Source organism: Cyprinus carpio, chromosome B2 (genome assembly GCF_018340385.1).
Source record: "Cyprinus carpio isolate SPL01 chromosome B2, ASM1834038v1, whole genome shotgun sequence".
In the NCBI taxonomy this organism is placed as follows: Eukaryota; Metazoa; Chordata; class Actinopteri; order Cypriniformes; family Cyprinidae; genus Cyprinus; species Cyprinus carpio.
Window position 1 is genome coordinate 30,289,168 of NC_056598.1, and position 14,431 is coordinate 30,303,598.

General features: G+C 35.6%; 1 pseudogene; it reads right to left on the reverse strand.

Moving 5' to 3' along the window:
* Positions 1–1,265: 1,265 nt before the first annotated feature.
* Positions 1,266–14,431, reverse strand: part of LOC109049822 — a 43,321-nt pseudogene continuing 30,155 nt past the window's right edge.

Genomic DNA, 14,431 nt, shown 5'->3' on the forward strand with positions numbered 1-14,431 from the left:
TTCAGTTGTTGAAGCCCTAAGACTGGCAAGAACGGCTTCCAAATCTTCTATACTTATCTTGCTGGATCTGTCCGCTGCTTTTGATACGAACCGCATGCCAGTGGTTTGAGTCTTATCTCTCAGATAGGTCTTTCAATGTATCTTGGAGAGGTGAGGTGTCCAAGTCGCAACATCTAACTACTGGGGTACCTCAGGGCTCAGTTCTTGGACCACTTCTCTTCTCTGTCTACATGGCATCACTAGGTTCTGTCATTCAGAAACATGGCTTTTCATACCACTGCTATGCTGATGACACTCAGGTCTACCTCTCATTCCATCCTGATGATCCATCGGTAGCTTCTCGCATCTCAGCTTGTCTAACAGACATTTCTTGTTGGATGAAGCACCATCACCTTCAACTCAACCTGGCCAAGACAGAACTGCTTGTGGTTCCAGCAAACCCATCACTTTCTCAGAATTTCACCATCCAGTTAGGCACATCAACCATAACTCCTTCAAAAACAGCCAGAAACCTTGGAGTTATGATTGATGATCAGCTAACTTTCTCAGACCACATTGCTAAAACTGTCCGTTCCTGCAGATTTGCTTTATTCAACATCAAGAAGATCAGGACACTTTCTTTCAGAACATGCTGCACAGCTCCTTGCTCAAGCTCATGTTCTGTCCATGCTGGACTATTGCTCTCTTGGCAGGTCTTCCAGCCAGTTCTATCAAACCTTTACAGTTAATCCAGAACGCGGCAGCAAGATTAATCTTTAATGAGCCGAAAAAGAATGCACGTCACACCTCTGTTCATCAATTTGCACTGGCTACCAATAGCTGCTCGCATAAAATTCAAGCCATTGATGTTTGCTTACAAAACCACCACTGGCTCTGCACCCCTTTACCTAAATTCATTACTTCAGACTTATGTGCCTCTAGAAGCTTGCATTCTGCAAGTGAACGACGCATTATTGTTCATCTCAAAGAGGCACAAAATCACTTTCACTGACTTTTTCATTGACTGTTCCCTCCTGGTGGAATGACCTGCTCAACTCAATCCGAGCAGCTGAGTCCTTAGCCATCTTCAAGATCAACTAAAAACACCTCTTCCATCTTTATTTGACCCTCTAACTCTATCTCTAACTTTCTATTCTATTTGAATTCTACTTTATCTTCTTTTTTATGTGGCATCATGCTTTACACAGAATTTGGAGCAGGCACAGTGCAGCCTCAACTCAACTGTGTAAAGATGCTTCTAGAAATAAACTGACTGACATGGAACATCTTGAACAAACTCTTAAAATTTTATTGTTTGTTAAAAATTATATTGCAGTACAATATATTCCTTCTGTTAAATGTAGAAAACGTTGAGAATGAGTCAAAAGGCACATTTGTTTACACTATTTACAGTTCCACCTAAACTCATAAATATTGGGATAAAACAAAGAAGCCCAAAGTAAAAGTGCTGAACAGAATTCTAACTGGAAACATTAATAATATAACAATATCAACAACAGCAACAACAACAACAATACATACAATCAGTAGCAGTTTTAATAAATGTTTCGTTTTTATTAATAAAGTGTTCATTTGTGATTTCTTTGTATTTTCTGTAAATTCTGGCAAGTTGTCAGGACAAAAGGAGCAGGAACACATCTGAATGGTTTTTACACACAAAAATTCTCAAACTGAGGAAATGGAGCCAATCACAGCCTCATGGGAACTGGACTGTTTTGTTCATTACCAATCCAGTTTCGAAACTGCTTGCATAAAAAATATCAAAAAATCATATCAAAAGCAGAGAACTTGTAGTACTTCTGGAGCAATATTCCTAAATTCGCATCTTCTCTCATATACTTCAAGTCTAGAATACGGCAGCCAGGCGTGTAGAATACAGTAGTCAGTATCACGCGTCTTTATCTGCGACGGCGCATTCTTTCCCTCGACTTTTCCTGAGATTAAGCACAACCGTACGGAGCCTGCAAAAACTGCACAGAAAACTTTGGCGCGATGGGAATCTAGACGCCCGACCCTAAACAGAAAACTGAATTTTCGAGTGAAGGAATAAGTAACACGCAGACAGCAGCGCAGGGCAGTGCAGTTTCATTTGGTGGCAGGTTGCAGGCTTTGATTCTGTGTTTTGGGAGCAGGAGAAATCAAATAAAACCCTGACAAGGCGTTGGAAAAGTGTTTCAACTTCTACATGTGATTATAACAAAGTCTACCTCTACAAATAATGTCCCTTGGATATAAATAGCAACAATAATAATAATAGTATTAATAACAATACCAATAACAATAATAATACGAATAGCAATAGCAAAGACACCAATACATTTGCTTCCATTCCAACTACACGAGAATACAAGACCAAAAGGAAAAAACATTGACCTCATACATACAAACAAACAACAAACAAAACAAACAAATCCGTTTCTTTCTCTTAACAAATATAATATTCTTCAAACACAATGCAAAAATATCACTTCTGAACAGATATAAAGAGGATTGCGTTCTTATAGTTGTTCGTGGGGCAGTATTTGACTTTAATAATATTTGTTTGGTTTTTATTGCTAAGTCTCACTCTCGCATGCGTCTCAACGTGAGGTCCAGTAGTTCATCTAAGTCTCAGGGTTTCCCATACATTGATTTATTTGTGGCGGCCCGCCACAATATCACCTCTGACCACCACAAATAGATTTTCCAAAAGGCTTTGACTTCATTGAATAAACATGAGTTCTGCACATTTCAAAATCAAAACACGGCACGTGTGTTTTTATATGAATGTATCATTTTTGAAGGGAACAGATTGTCTTCAGAAAAGTTTTGATGTCATTTTCCTTTCATCATGGAAACCGCTATTTCTGCCGCTATTAAAGCGCCTCCTGCTGGCAGAGAATGAATTTGCACTTTCAATAAGCCTGCTGTTTTATATTTACATTATATACATATATATATTTCCACCAGGTAAAGTGCCGCCACACATAGAGTGTAAGTATGTGGGAAACACTGAAGTCTGCTAATAAATAATTTGATTATTGATTCCCAAAGCTCACGACGATCCATCCGCGATCTATTATATTTTATAAAATAATCTTTTGTTTGGACAGTGATGAGTCTATACCATACCTGAGAAAGTATTCTGCTGAAAGCGATCTGCTCTTAAACGGTGTCTTCGCTATATCGTGAACGAATCCGTCCCTGTGTTCAGATTATTGAAACGTAGAAAGAATATGAGAAATTCACAGGGTTAAGGGGTCAAACAGCAGTTCCAGAATCATGTGATCGGGTCCGAACACCCTCTACAAATAAACCCAGGTAAAGGAGACCGACGCCGGAGGAAATAAATAATAAAGCACTACTCCGTCTAGAAATATATATATATATATATACATACGCACACAAGACTGCATCTGAAGGAGATAAAGGCACTGATTTAACAGAAGGCATTCATTCGAAAAGATAAACTCCCTAGGACAGGAAACAGTATCCACCAATATCTTAATAAATAAACATCTCTTTTACCTCAATGTCTGCTGTGATGAAATGGTGCGGGGAAAAGCCCTATTGCTTCAAATAAAGCAAACAAAAACCAAACTGATTCCAAGTGCCCATTGATCACCAATGAACCGAACGCAACTCTTAGCTTATGGACTGAGAATGACTTGGGAAAAGAACTCAAAAACTTTTGACTGTGCGTGTTTGAGCCTCTATGTGGCATCCCAGTCCATTGTTTTGAACTGGATGACGGACTGGCGGTGATCCGAGGGCGATCCATGGATCATGTGATCCAGCGTCTCCAGGGCATCTATACCGCTGTGGCCGTTTTGTAACAGATGCGTCTGTTCGGAGGAAGAGGATGACGGTGTGAAGTGTGAGGAGGAGGAGCTAGAGTCCGAGTGGGAGGAGTTCGTAGGCGCTGATGCGAATAAGGAGGAGGAGTAAGAAAGAGGGGGCGGGGTCGAGGATGGCAGGGCTTGTGAGGTGAACGGGTATTGAAGTTGCGAATCGGGGGAGGGGTAACCGAAGTCCAAGTCGTCGAAATCAAACTCATCGTTCGTTCTTTCTGTAGTAGGCTGAGTGGCATGCAATTGCATGGCTTGGGGTTGCGATGGCAGGGATTGCGACTGCAGGGATTGCGAGCGCGCAGGTTCGCTCAAGTGCTGTTTCGACAGCAAGTGTGCGTTCGAAGTGTGCGTCATGTGTTGACTGTTCGGGTGCAGCGCAATGTGCGGGGATTGCACCGACACGCTGGTTTGCTGTTGCATTTGCTTGAAAAGCTGCAGCCTGAGCGACGCATGTTGGCTCCGCTGCATCTGCGACAAAATCGCGCCCGAGCCGCTCAGTTGCTGCTGCTGCTGCTGTGTTAGCACCCCAAACGACGAATGATTCTGCTTTAGTGTGGGAACGTGCGGTTGCGAAACGTTCAAAGTGGCATGCGACGACGACGACATGCGCATGTTCGGGGTTAACGCCACCTGCCTGTGTCTCTGCTGCTCCTGGGAAATCAAATCTTCCAGGTTGAATGTCTCGGGGACAGCCGCGCATGGGCGTCCTCTTCCGCCTAGCATGCCTCTGTTTAGCGACACGCCGTTTAGGTCTGGCGCGGGCGTTTTGATGTCCGGCGATGGGCAGGGGCTGATGGTCAGATCCAGGACTTCGCTGACGGCTTCGCTCTTTGGCTTCGGCGCAGGCGCCAGAATGGATCGTGGGAAGTGAAGGTGGTTCTGAAGCGAGTGGGGAGGGTTTGCGATGAGCTTGCGGGCGTTGATCATCTTGGCCAGCATCTCTTGGCGCAGACGCTGCTCATTTGCGAACCGTTCTCTCTCCAGTCGCGCTTTCTTCACCTCCCCGTCCATCCGAGAGAGCTCAGCGCGCACACGGGATACGCAGTTCTCTGGGATTTTTATACCTGAGACACACGAACACACAAGATTGTTATTTTCTTCTTGAGGAGAGAAAATCAGACATACAGTCAAAACCAAAGATTATTCAGACACCAGATATACTTTTTGATATTTTTATTACAAGTGGGTGCAGGACACTATAGTTCATTCACATTAGTGGAGATATAAATAAATAAATAAGTGAATAAATAAACAGTGGACTACATTTCGGTGCATCACTAGACACCAGGTTCAGAACATTTAGCAAACCACTAGGCAGAAAATGTATCAAGTTCAGAAAAAAGCTCTGATTGGGGGATTTAAAACCTTGATATCTGGCAACCGCAACTATGAAGCTTGTGAAGACTTATTATCAATGCAAGATACTGAAAATGTCAAATTACAATGAAATGTTTTCAGGATAAATAACCGACAAGTGGGTGCATTAATAAGCAGGTGATTATGTTAAATAAATCAAGAGAAGCGGAAATCGTGATGGGGATTAACATACAATTTATCGTGCAGCCCTGTTCACTGCAGTAATTATTTTACTAGGAAACGGGATTGAGAAGTAACAGATAACAAAACGTGAACGCACCAACTTGCTTGCTGTTCTGTTTGGTTTTGAGCCGTACGATCTGCAGGATGCTGGAGTTGGTGATGTCCGAGACGATGTCAGACACTCGTTTCCAGACCCTCAGCAGCGCTCCACACAGCATGTGATACTGCTTGAGACGCATCCCCAGAAAACACTCCTGGCCCTCCTCGATCAGCTTACACTTACCCTTCCTACCACAAACACAGACACACGACACTGTAAAAGCTGCGGTCACATTTAATGTTACTGTGTGAAATTCAATCATTTCAATGGGAACTTCATCTGACGGACTTCCATTAGTGAAGAAATTTCCCTATGCGATCTTTGTGTTGGGTTCAGGTTCATTAAACTGTGAAACACAAATTTAGTTGAAGATTCACAACGGACAAGACGCTCATCCTGGCAGTGACAACTAAAACTAAATCTAAAACTATTAGAGATCACTTTTGGTAACTTACATAAAGCTTAAATACATCAAAATAAAATATGAAATCTAAAAATACTATACATAAAGATGTGAAAAAATAAACCTAAAAAAAAAAAAAAAAAACGAAGTTCTAACTAAGTCATAAGTTTAGGTTATTAATTATATTATTTAATTGCAAATACCAAAACTTAGATACACATTAAAGATAAATATAAATATTAATAAACAAATAAAAACAATTAAAGCATATAACAAAATGACTAAAACTCACTTTTTGTTAAAAACAAAAATCGAAAACCACTGAAATTTGTTTTCGATAATTGGAAAAATTGCTTGAAAATAACAAAATAAAACTATATGAAATATAAAATACTGTATAAAAATTATCCGAAAAAATAAACCTGAAAACAACTTCATTTACTACAATTACTAAAACTTAGATATAAATTAAAGTGAAATATAAACATTAAAACGACAAATTAAAACTGAAAATTTGAAAAACTAATTCAAAACATTAATAATTATTAATGGTGGTGGTTGAGGAGATACCTCCTTCTATGTAAAGCGCTTTGAGTGCCCAGAATAGCGCTATATAAATGTAAGGAATTATTATTATTATTACTATTATAAACATTATAACAGTATATCAATAATACTAAAACACACTGTTTTGTATCACACTACACATCAATATTATAAAATCATCCATAAAAAAGAAGCTGTTTGGAAAGCAAACAGGATTGGTTCATTTGCTACCTGCTAGAAGAGGTTTGTGTTTATTTCATCATCATCATCATCACCTGTGAAATCTTGCAGAGCAACAGTAAATGTGACCACACCTTTAAAGCTGCACTCTGTAAGTTTGTCCTCTTTGTCGCCATCTCTGTTTGAAACCTGCCATTGCAGTTACTTACAGAATTATTTTTGTTATGTGGGTTGTGCACCGGCATGGCTCCAGCGCGGATGAATCTAATATTCTGAGTCATCAGTAGTAGATAAACTAGTCTAGTGCTTTATTTGTTTTCAGTTTAAGAGATGAAGTTGGTGACACTCACCTCCGCATGTTAAAAACATCAGCACTGCGTGTATGTAGTGTGTATTAGCGTAACATGTAGATTTCAGTTTCTGTACAGTCTAATCTCTAATTGTCACACCATTCGAATTTCATTTAAATAAATTCTTTCAATCCAAAAAGCAAATTATTCTTCCTTAGAACTGGTTCACTTTAAAATATAACCTTGTGTAATCCCACGTAGGCTATCTGCAATCAGATGCACATTTAAAACTAGAATATAATCTAATTTAAATCACATGCATTTCATAAACACATAATCCTTGTAAGCTGCTGTAAATTATAGTTGTTAATTAACTTTTAGTGCAAATTACAACAAATCCTAGCAAAGACAAACTGTGAGGGGTTTTTCTGGCACATTTTAAAAACAAAAAGTATCGAGTCTCTTCTGACACAAATAGACACTCACCAGTTGGCATGCGTGCAGTTGGTGAAAGAAAAGTCAAACTGACTCTCCCAGAAATCCTTTGCTTCATCGGGGGTCACTCAGAGCGGGAAGAAAAACACTTGTAGAACATGCTTTGCATTTAGTGTGAACCTGGATTTATTAGTTCATCATAACACTTGATATCTTTACAATATTTTATCTTAAGCCTAGTTATATGTTTAATGCAGCCAGTCAGATATCTGTATTCATGAGATATAAAGTTGTTTTAATAGAAAAATAATCAGTAATCTCTATAATCCTGCCAGCAACTCTGATCTTAATTGTTTTAAACTACAATCTCAGTTGTACTCGGGTTTGGACCAAAAAAAATCAAACATTCAACATACATGTGTGTTCGTGACAGACCACCGGATGTCCCTGTGCAACAAGAGCTCTGATTTAACATTATATGTGTGTGTACTGTGTATACATGTGTGTTTGTGACAGACCACAACAAGAGCTCTGATTTAACATTATATTCAGGGGTGCACATAAGTTTTTCAGCCTGGTTCTCATAAGATCACTTTGAGATTGGGCTTGCTCCTCACACTGCACATAGTGTGACCCTTTAAAAATAACTATAAAAATAAATTAATAATAGTGATAATAATATTATTGCACTTTATTCATTTAGCTTTTAAAAAAGAAATTAATAAACAATAATAAAGTGTGATAATACTTTTATATTTTAAAATAAAATTATTTTTATTTTATTTTATTGCTGTCAAATGATTAATCGCATCCGAAAAAAATAAAAGTTTTTGTTTACATAATATATATGTATGTGTGTGTACTGTGTATATTTATTATGCATATATAAATACACACACATATAATATATATTTTGAAAATATTAAAATTTTTATATTATATAAAAATATATTTAATATATAAACATAAAATTTTTCTTAAATATATACATGCATGTGTTTGTATTTATTTACACACATACATATATATATATATTATATATTTATATACAGTACACACACACATATATATTATATACACAAAAACATTTATTTTGGATGCGCTTAATTGATTGACAGCACTATTTATTTTATAGTAAACTTAAAAATAAAATACTAATATTTGCTTTATTTTTATTTTATTTTTATGAATTTTCATTATTTTCAAACATAAAATCAGCAAGCTTTTATTTTGGCGGGTTGCCGGGAAGTAAGTATATGCGCTTCCGGGTTCAGCCCTGCAGACTGAAGAGCGTCAGTGAATGAAATGCCACACTGTTGCCGAGGTAACTAGGAATTACACAAGCTTCGGTCTGGATCCGACCCTTACAAAGACCTGAGATGATCGAACACCTGAGAAGAGATGATGCCAACCCCTCAGAGGACCTCAGATGATGCCAACCCTGAAACAACATAAACTACCAAATTTTGCTACCAGTTTGATTGCGACATATAATCATTGCTGTCAATAGTGTTCATGGTTTGTTTGAGTGCGTCACTAACCATGTCAGTACGCATATGAGCCGTCTGAACTTATTTACACAGCGCATTTATTATTTGCGCACCACTTATGTGCTCCCCTGATTATATGCCTGTGTGTGAGCAGCAGGGACGGGTTTAAAGGAACTGTAGTGAGGACTGACAGTGTCTGATGGCTTTTGCGTGTTGTACCTTATAGTATCTCAGCAGGAGGTTGTCCAGGTTCTCAGGATGGGCCTGTTTACCGATGTTGGGTTTATACAGAATGAGATTGCGACCCCGACCTTGCTCGGCGAGCAGGACACACGGCTGACTCCCACGCAGCTGAACACACACACACACACACACACACACACACACACACACACACACACATATATATATATATATATGGTGTTAAAATACTCAAAGATGGCTGGTAATTTGACATTTGGATGATAAACATAGGAAGCATGATTTATTGTCAGACGTCAGTGTGTCATGTACCTTGTTTGAGAGGTAAAAGCCTTCATAGTCTCCAGTGAGTTTCTCTGCTTTACTGCAGGCCTCTTTCCAGTTCATCCCACGATCCACACTGATCTGAAAACAAACACAACACAGTGTCAGGACATTTCTAACACTAACTAACTAAACCGTAATTACATACAGTACAGGTCAAAAGTTTGGAAACATTACTATTTTTAATGTTTTTGAAAGAAGTCTCTTCTGCTCATCAAGCCTGCATTTATTTGATCACAAATACAGAAAAAACAGTAATATTGTGAAATATTATTACAACTTAAAATAATAGTTTTCTATTTGAATATACTTTAAAAAAATAATTTATTCCTGTGATGCAAAGCTGAATTTTCAGCATCATTACTCCAGCCTTCAGTGTCACATGTAACATCCAGTCTATCACATGATCATTTAGAAATCATTCTAATATTCTGATTTATTATGAGTGTTGGAAACAGTTCTGCTGTCTAATATATTTGATGAATAAAAGGTTAAAATGAACTGCATTTATTCAAAATAAAAAAAAAATTCTAATAATATATTTTCTTTACTATCACTTTTTATCAATTTAACACATCCTTGCTGAATAAAAGTATTGATTTTATAAAAAAAAAAGAAAAAAAAAAATTACTGACCCCAAATTACTGACCAGTAGTGTATATTGTTATTACAAAATATTTATATTTTAAAAAACATAGCTTCTTTTTTTTTTTTACTTTTTATTCATCAAAGTATCCTAAAAAAGTATGACGTTATGAAAAAATATTAAGCAGCAGAACTGTTTCCAACTTTGATAATGAATCATCATATTAGAATGATTTCTTAAGGATCATGTGATAATGATCCTAAAAATTCAGCTTTGCATCACAGAAATAAATGATAATTTAAAGTATAATAAATTTAAAAACTATTATTTTAAGTTGTAATAATATATCACAATATTACTTTTTTTTTTCAGTATTTTTATCAAATAAATGCAGGCTTGATGAGCAGAAGAAACTTCTTTCAAAAACATTAAAAATAGTAATGTTTCCAAACTTTTGACCTGTACTGTATGTGGCCAAAATGATTAGAACACTAGTATTTTCAGCAGCTAAAATAGTTTTAAGTCAGTTGTTTCTCTCTTTTGCTGTAGTGTGTCAGTAGGAAATATCAGTTTACATTTTCAAACATTCATTTTTGCAATAATTGTAATAATCCAGTGAGATTTTTGCTTGCATAACAGCCAGTGCTCCACACAGAGATGTGATCTGATCATCATCAATCTGTCTGGAGTGACATGAAGAAACAGAACAAACTGAGATAGACTCAATCCAGAAGAACTGTGGCAACATCTCCAAGATATATATATATATATATATATTCTGCTCACCAAGGCTACATTTCTTTGTTAAAAAATGCAATAAAATCAGCAAAATTGTGAAATATTAATACAATTTAAAATAGCTGTTTTCTATGTTAATGTGTATTAAAATGTAATTTATTTCTGTGATGGACAGCTGTATTTTCAGCATCATTACTCCAGTCTTCAGTGTCACATGATCTTCAGAAATCATTCAAATATGCTGCTCAAGAAACATTTCTGATTATTATCAATGTTGAAAACAGTTGAATTGCTTCATATTTTTGTGGAAAGTGTGATACATTTTATTTTTCAGGATTCTTTTATGAATAGAAAATTTAAAAGAACAGCATTTATTTGAAATAGAATTCTTCTGTAACATTATAAATGTCACTTTTGATGAATTTAAGGCATCCTTTCCTCGCACGTACCTTATAAAGGATGACCTGACCCTCCTGAGGGTTTCCTGGAGTTAAAAACTTCTCCTGTGTTTCCTCATGAATCTCGTCATTACCAGGAGCAAGATCTGAACACAGAACATGACCATATTTATCTCAAAGACACACATACAGCCCATCTACTGCTGTGAAAACATACCAGATCAACACAAATATAACAGCACTACCATGCATTTAAAATCTTTTCAACTCTAAATAAGTCCAATGTGCACATTCATATTCCTCACCCAATATTCCCATGTCATATTTTCCCTCTTTTTTGTCCTTGTTGATCAGGTATTCGAAGTTATCTGTGAAATACTGGAACAGAGAGTTCTGCTGATAGACTTCCAAACCCAAAATACGGTTCAGAAACTTAGTGATGGTGCAGTCTGGGAGGCAGGACAGAAAAAAGCAATTAGCCACTTGGTCGGATGCAAATTAGTTGCATTTAATTTACTTAAATCCAAAAAAACATTTCTGCATGTAAATGCATGTGATGCAACTGTCAGTTAAAGCACTTCGCTGTCAGGTATTACATATGGAACACAAAACCAGAACAAATGTGCATTATCCAACAATGTTGTCAGTGTATTTTAAATTAAACACACTTCTATAAAGTCAGGTTTAAATTATACATGATCAATAATATCAAAATATTCACAAACAGGCACATATATACACATATATGTGTCCCTGGAGCACAAAAGCAGTCTTAAGTCTCTGGGGTATATTTGTATCGATAGACAAAAATACATTATATTGGTCAAAATTAACAATTTTTCTTTTATGCCAAAAATCATTAGGATATTAAATAAAGATCATGTTCCATGAAGATATTTAGTAAATTTCCTCGCGTAAATATGTCAAAACTTAATATTTGATTACTAATATGCATTGCTAAGAACTTCATTTGAACAAATTTAAAGATGATTTTCTCAATATTTAGATTTTTTTGCACCCTCAGATTCCAGATTTTCAAATAGTTGTATCTCAGACAAATATTGTCCTCCTAACAAACCATACATCAGTGGAAAGCTTGTTTATTCAGCTTTCAGATGATGCATAAATCTCAATTTTGAAAAATTTACCATTATGGTTTTGTGGTCCAGGGTCACACACACACACACACACACACACACACACACACACCACTAATAAATTGCTCAATTAAAGGTATGGCTGCATTAATCAAACGCAAAACAGACAGGTAATGAATCAGCCTTTATAATCCGATCCTTGAGTTATTGTTGTATTACATTCACCTTTCTCTGTATTCAGCCCCAGACGCGGCTCCTTACAGAAGATTCCCACATCAATCATGCCTTTCTTCATATCTGAAACACACATGATTGTTAAATCAGGACACGCAAACATTACACTGTCATGTTCATCTGCATGTGCTCGAACAAAGTGTATCCCGATTGACAAACACATCAAAACAGTAAGGAATACTAAGATAAGTGTATCCAAAAGTTTGCAGACTTTATGGATTCACTTTAGTTCCACTACTGGAGTATAGTATTTTAGTAGAAATAGCACTATTAGATATATTTATTAGATATATTTTGAGAAAGGTACACGACTGCTAAAAAAGTTTGGGGGTCGTTAAATCTTTTTAAATGTTTTTTTTTTTTGTTTCTGCTCATAGGGGCTGCATTTATTTGATCAAAAATAAAGTAGAAATTGTGAAATGTTATTGCAATCTAAAATAGCTGTTATCTGTGTGAATATATGTTAAAATGTCATTTAATTGCGTCACTGGAACAGCTCACATTACCTCTGAAGAACATGATGTCTCCTCCTGGGTAGCCCTTCGGTGGAGGGACTTTGTTGTCGATGTACCCGAGGATGGCTTTAGTGATCTTATCCAGCGCTTTGGTGCCGTACTAAAACAGACAGAGGGTAAAAACTGGTTCAGTTCCTTTTCACATTGTATTTGTGGGTCTGAACTGTAGTATTTTTGCAATATGGGAATCGGCATGAAAAGATTTCATCCAACTGTTAAACATATTGCAGTTCATACATTTCTTCCGAGTTTAGAAAACATCAACCAAACGAATCAAAGTCTTAAATCAAACGAGGTTATGTCCAGTCCAATGTGTTGATATTGTAGTAATTGTCCAGTAATTAAAATAAAGCTTAAAACTTAAAAAATGAAAAAATAAAAAATTAACTTGAGTAAGTTCTAAAATAATAAAAATAATGAATGAATGAATTAAAAATAATTTTTTTTAAATAAATAAAAAAAAAAAATAAAATAAAAAAAAACAAAAAAAAAATAAAATAAAAAAAAAACAAAAAAATAAAACAAAAAAATTAAAAAATGAAAAAAATAAAAAATGACCTTGAGTAAGTTCTAAAATAATAAAAATAATGAATAAATGAATTAAAAATATATATTTTTAAATAAATAAAAATTATAAAATGACAAAAAAATTACTAAAATCTAAAATAAAAACAAAAACTGAAAATAAAACTTAAAAATGAAAAAATAAAAAATGACCTTGAGTAAATTCTAAAATAATAAAAATAATGAATGAATGAATTAAAAATATAATTAAAAAAAAAAAAAATTACTAAAACAATCTAAAATAAAAACAAAAACTGAAAATAAAACTTAAAAAATGAAAAAAATAAAAAATGACCTTGAGTAAATTCTAAAATAATAAAAATAATGAATGAATGAATTAAAAATATAATTTTTTAAAATGAATAAAAAAAATTACTAAAACAATCTAAAATAAAAAACAAAAACTGAAAATATAAAAATAAAAGCCCATTCAAAATGTACATAAACACTATAATAGTAAATATATTCTTCTAAAACAACACCCTAATTAAGCCTGATGGTAGAACAGAGAGTAGTCTATTATATTTTGGCTGATAAAGGAGAATATGCTCCTACTTTGTTCTCAAAGTTGTACTGGCTCAGGTCTCTGGATTCAGTGGCTCGTCGGTCTCCGTGCGTCAGCGCCCCCTTTAAAACACAACACACTTTATAATGTGGATGCATTTCCATTAACAAGCTCTCAAACATCTGACAACGTTTTAATCAGCTCTCACAGGACTGTAGAATGGCTACAGAAGCTTAAATACACATACTTTCAATTTCTCAGGTAGTAATGTGCACGTGTTTAAGTTGCAATGATTTCTGCTTGGCTTCAGCTGAACTGTATTTTGGGTAGCTTTGCCCAAAGTGAAATCTCATTGGTCTGTATAGCTGTATATTAATGTGACTAAAAGAGGATGATTTAATGAGATAAATATGAGCGCTGCATGTTTCAAAGTCAATGTTCTAGAAAAGACATTAC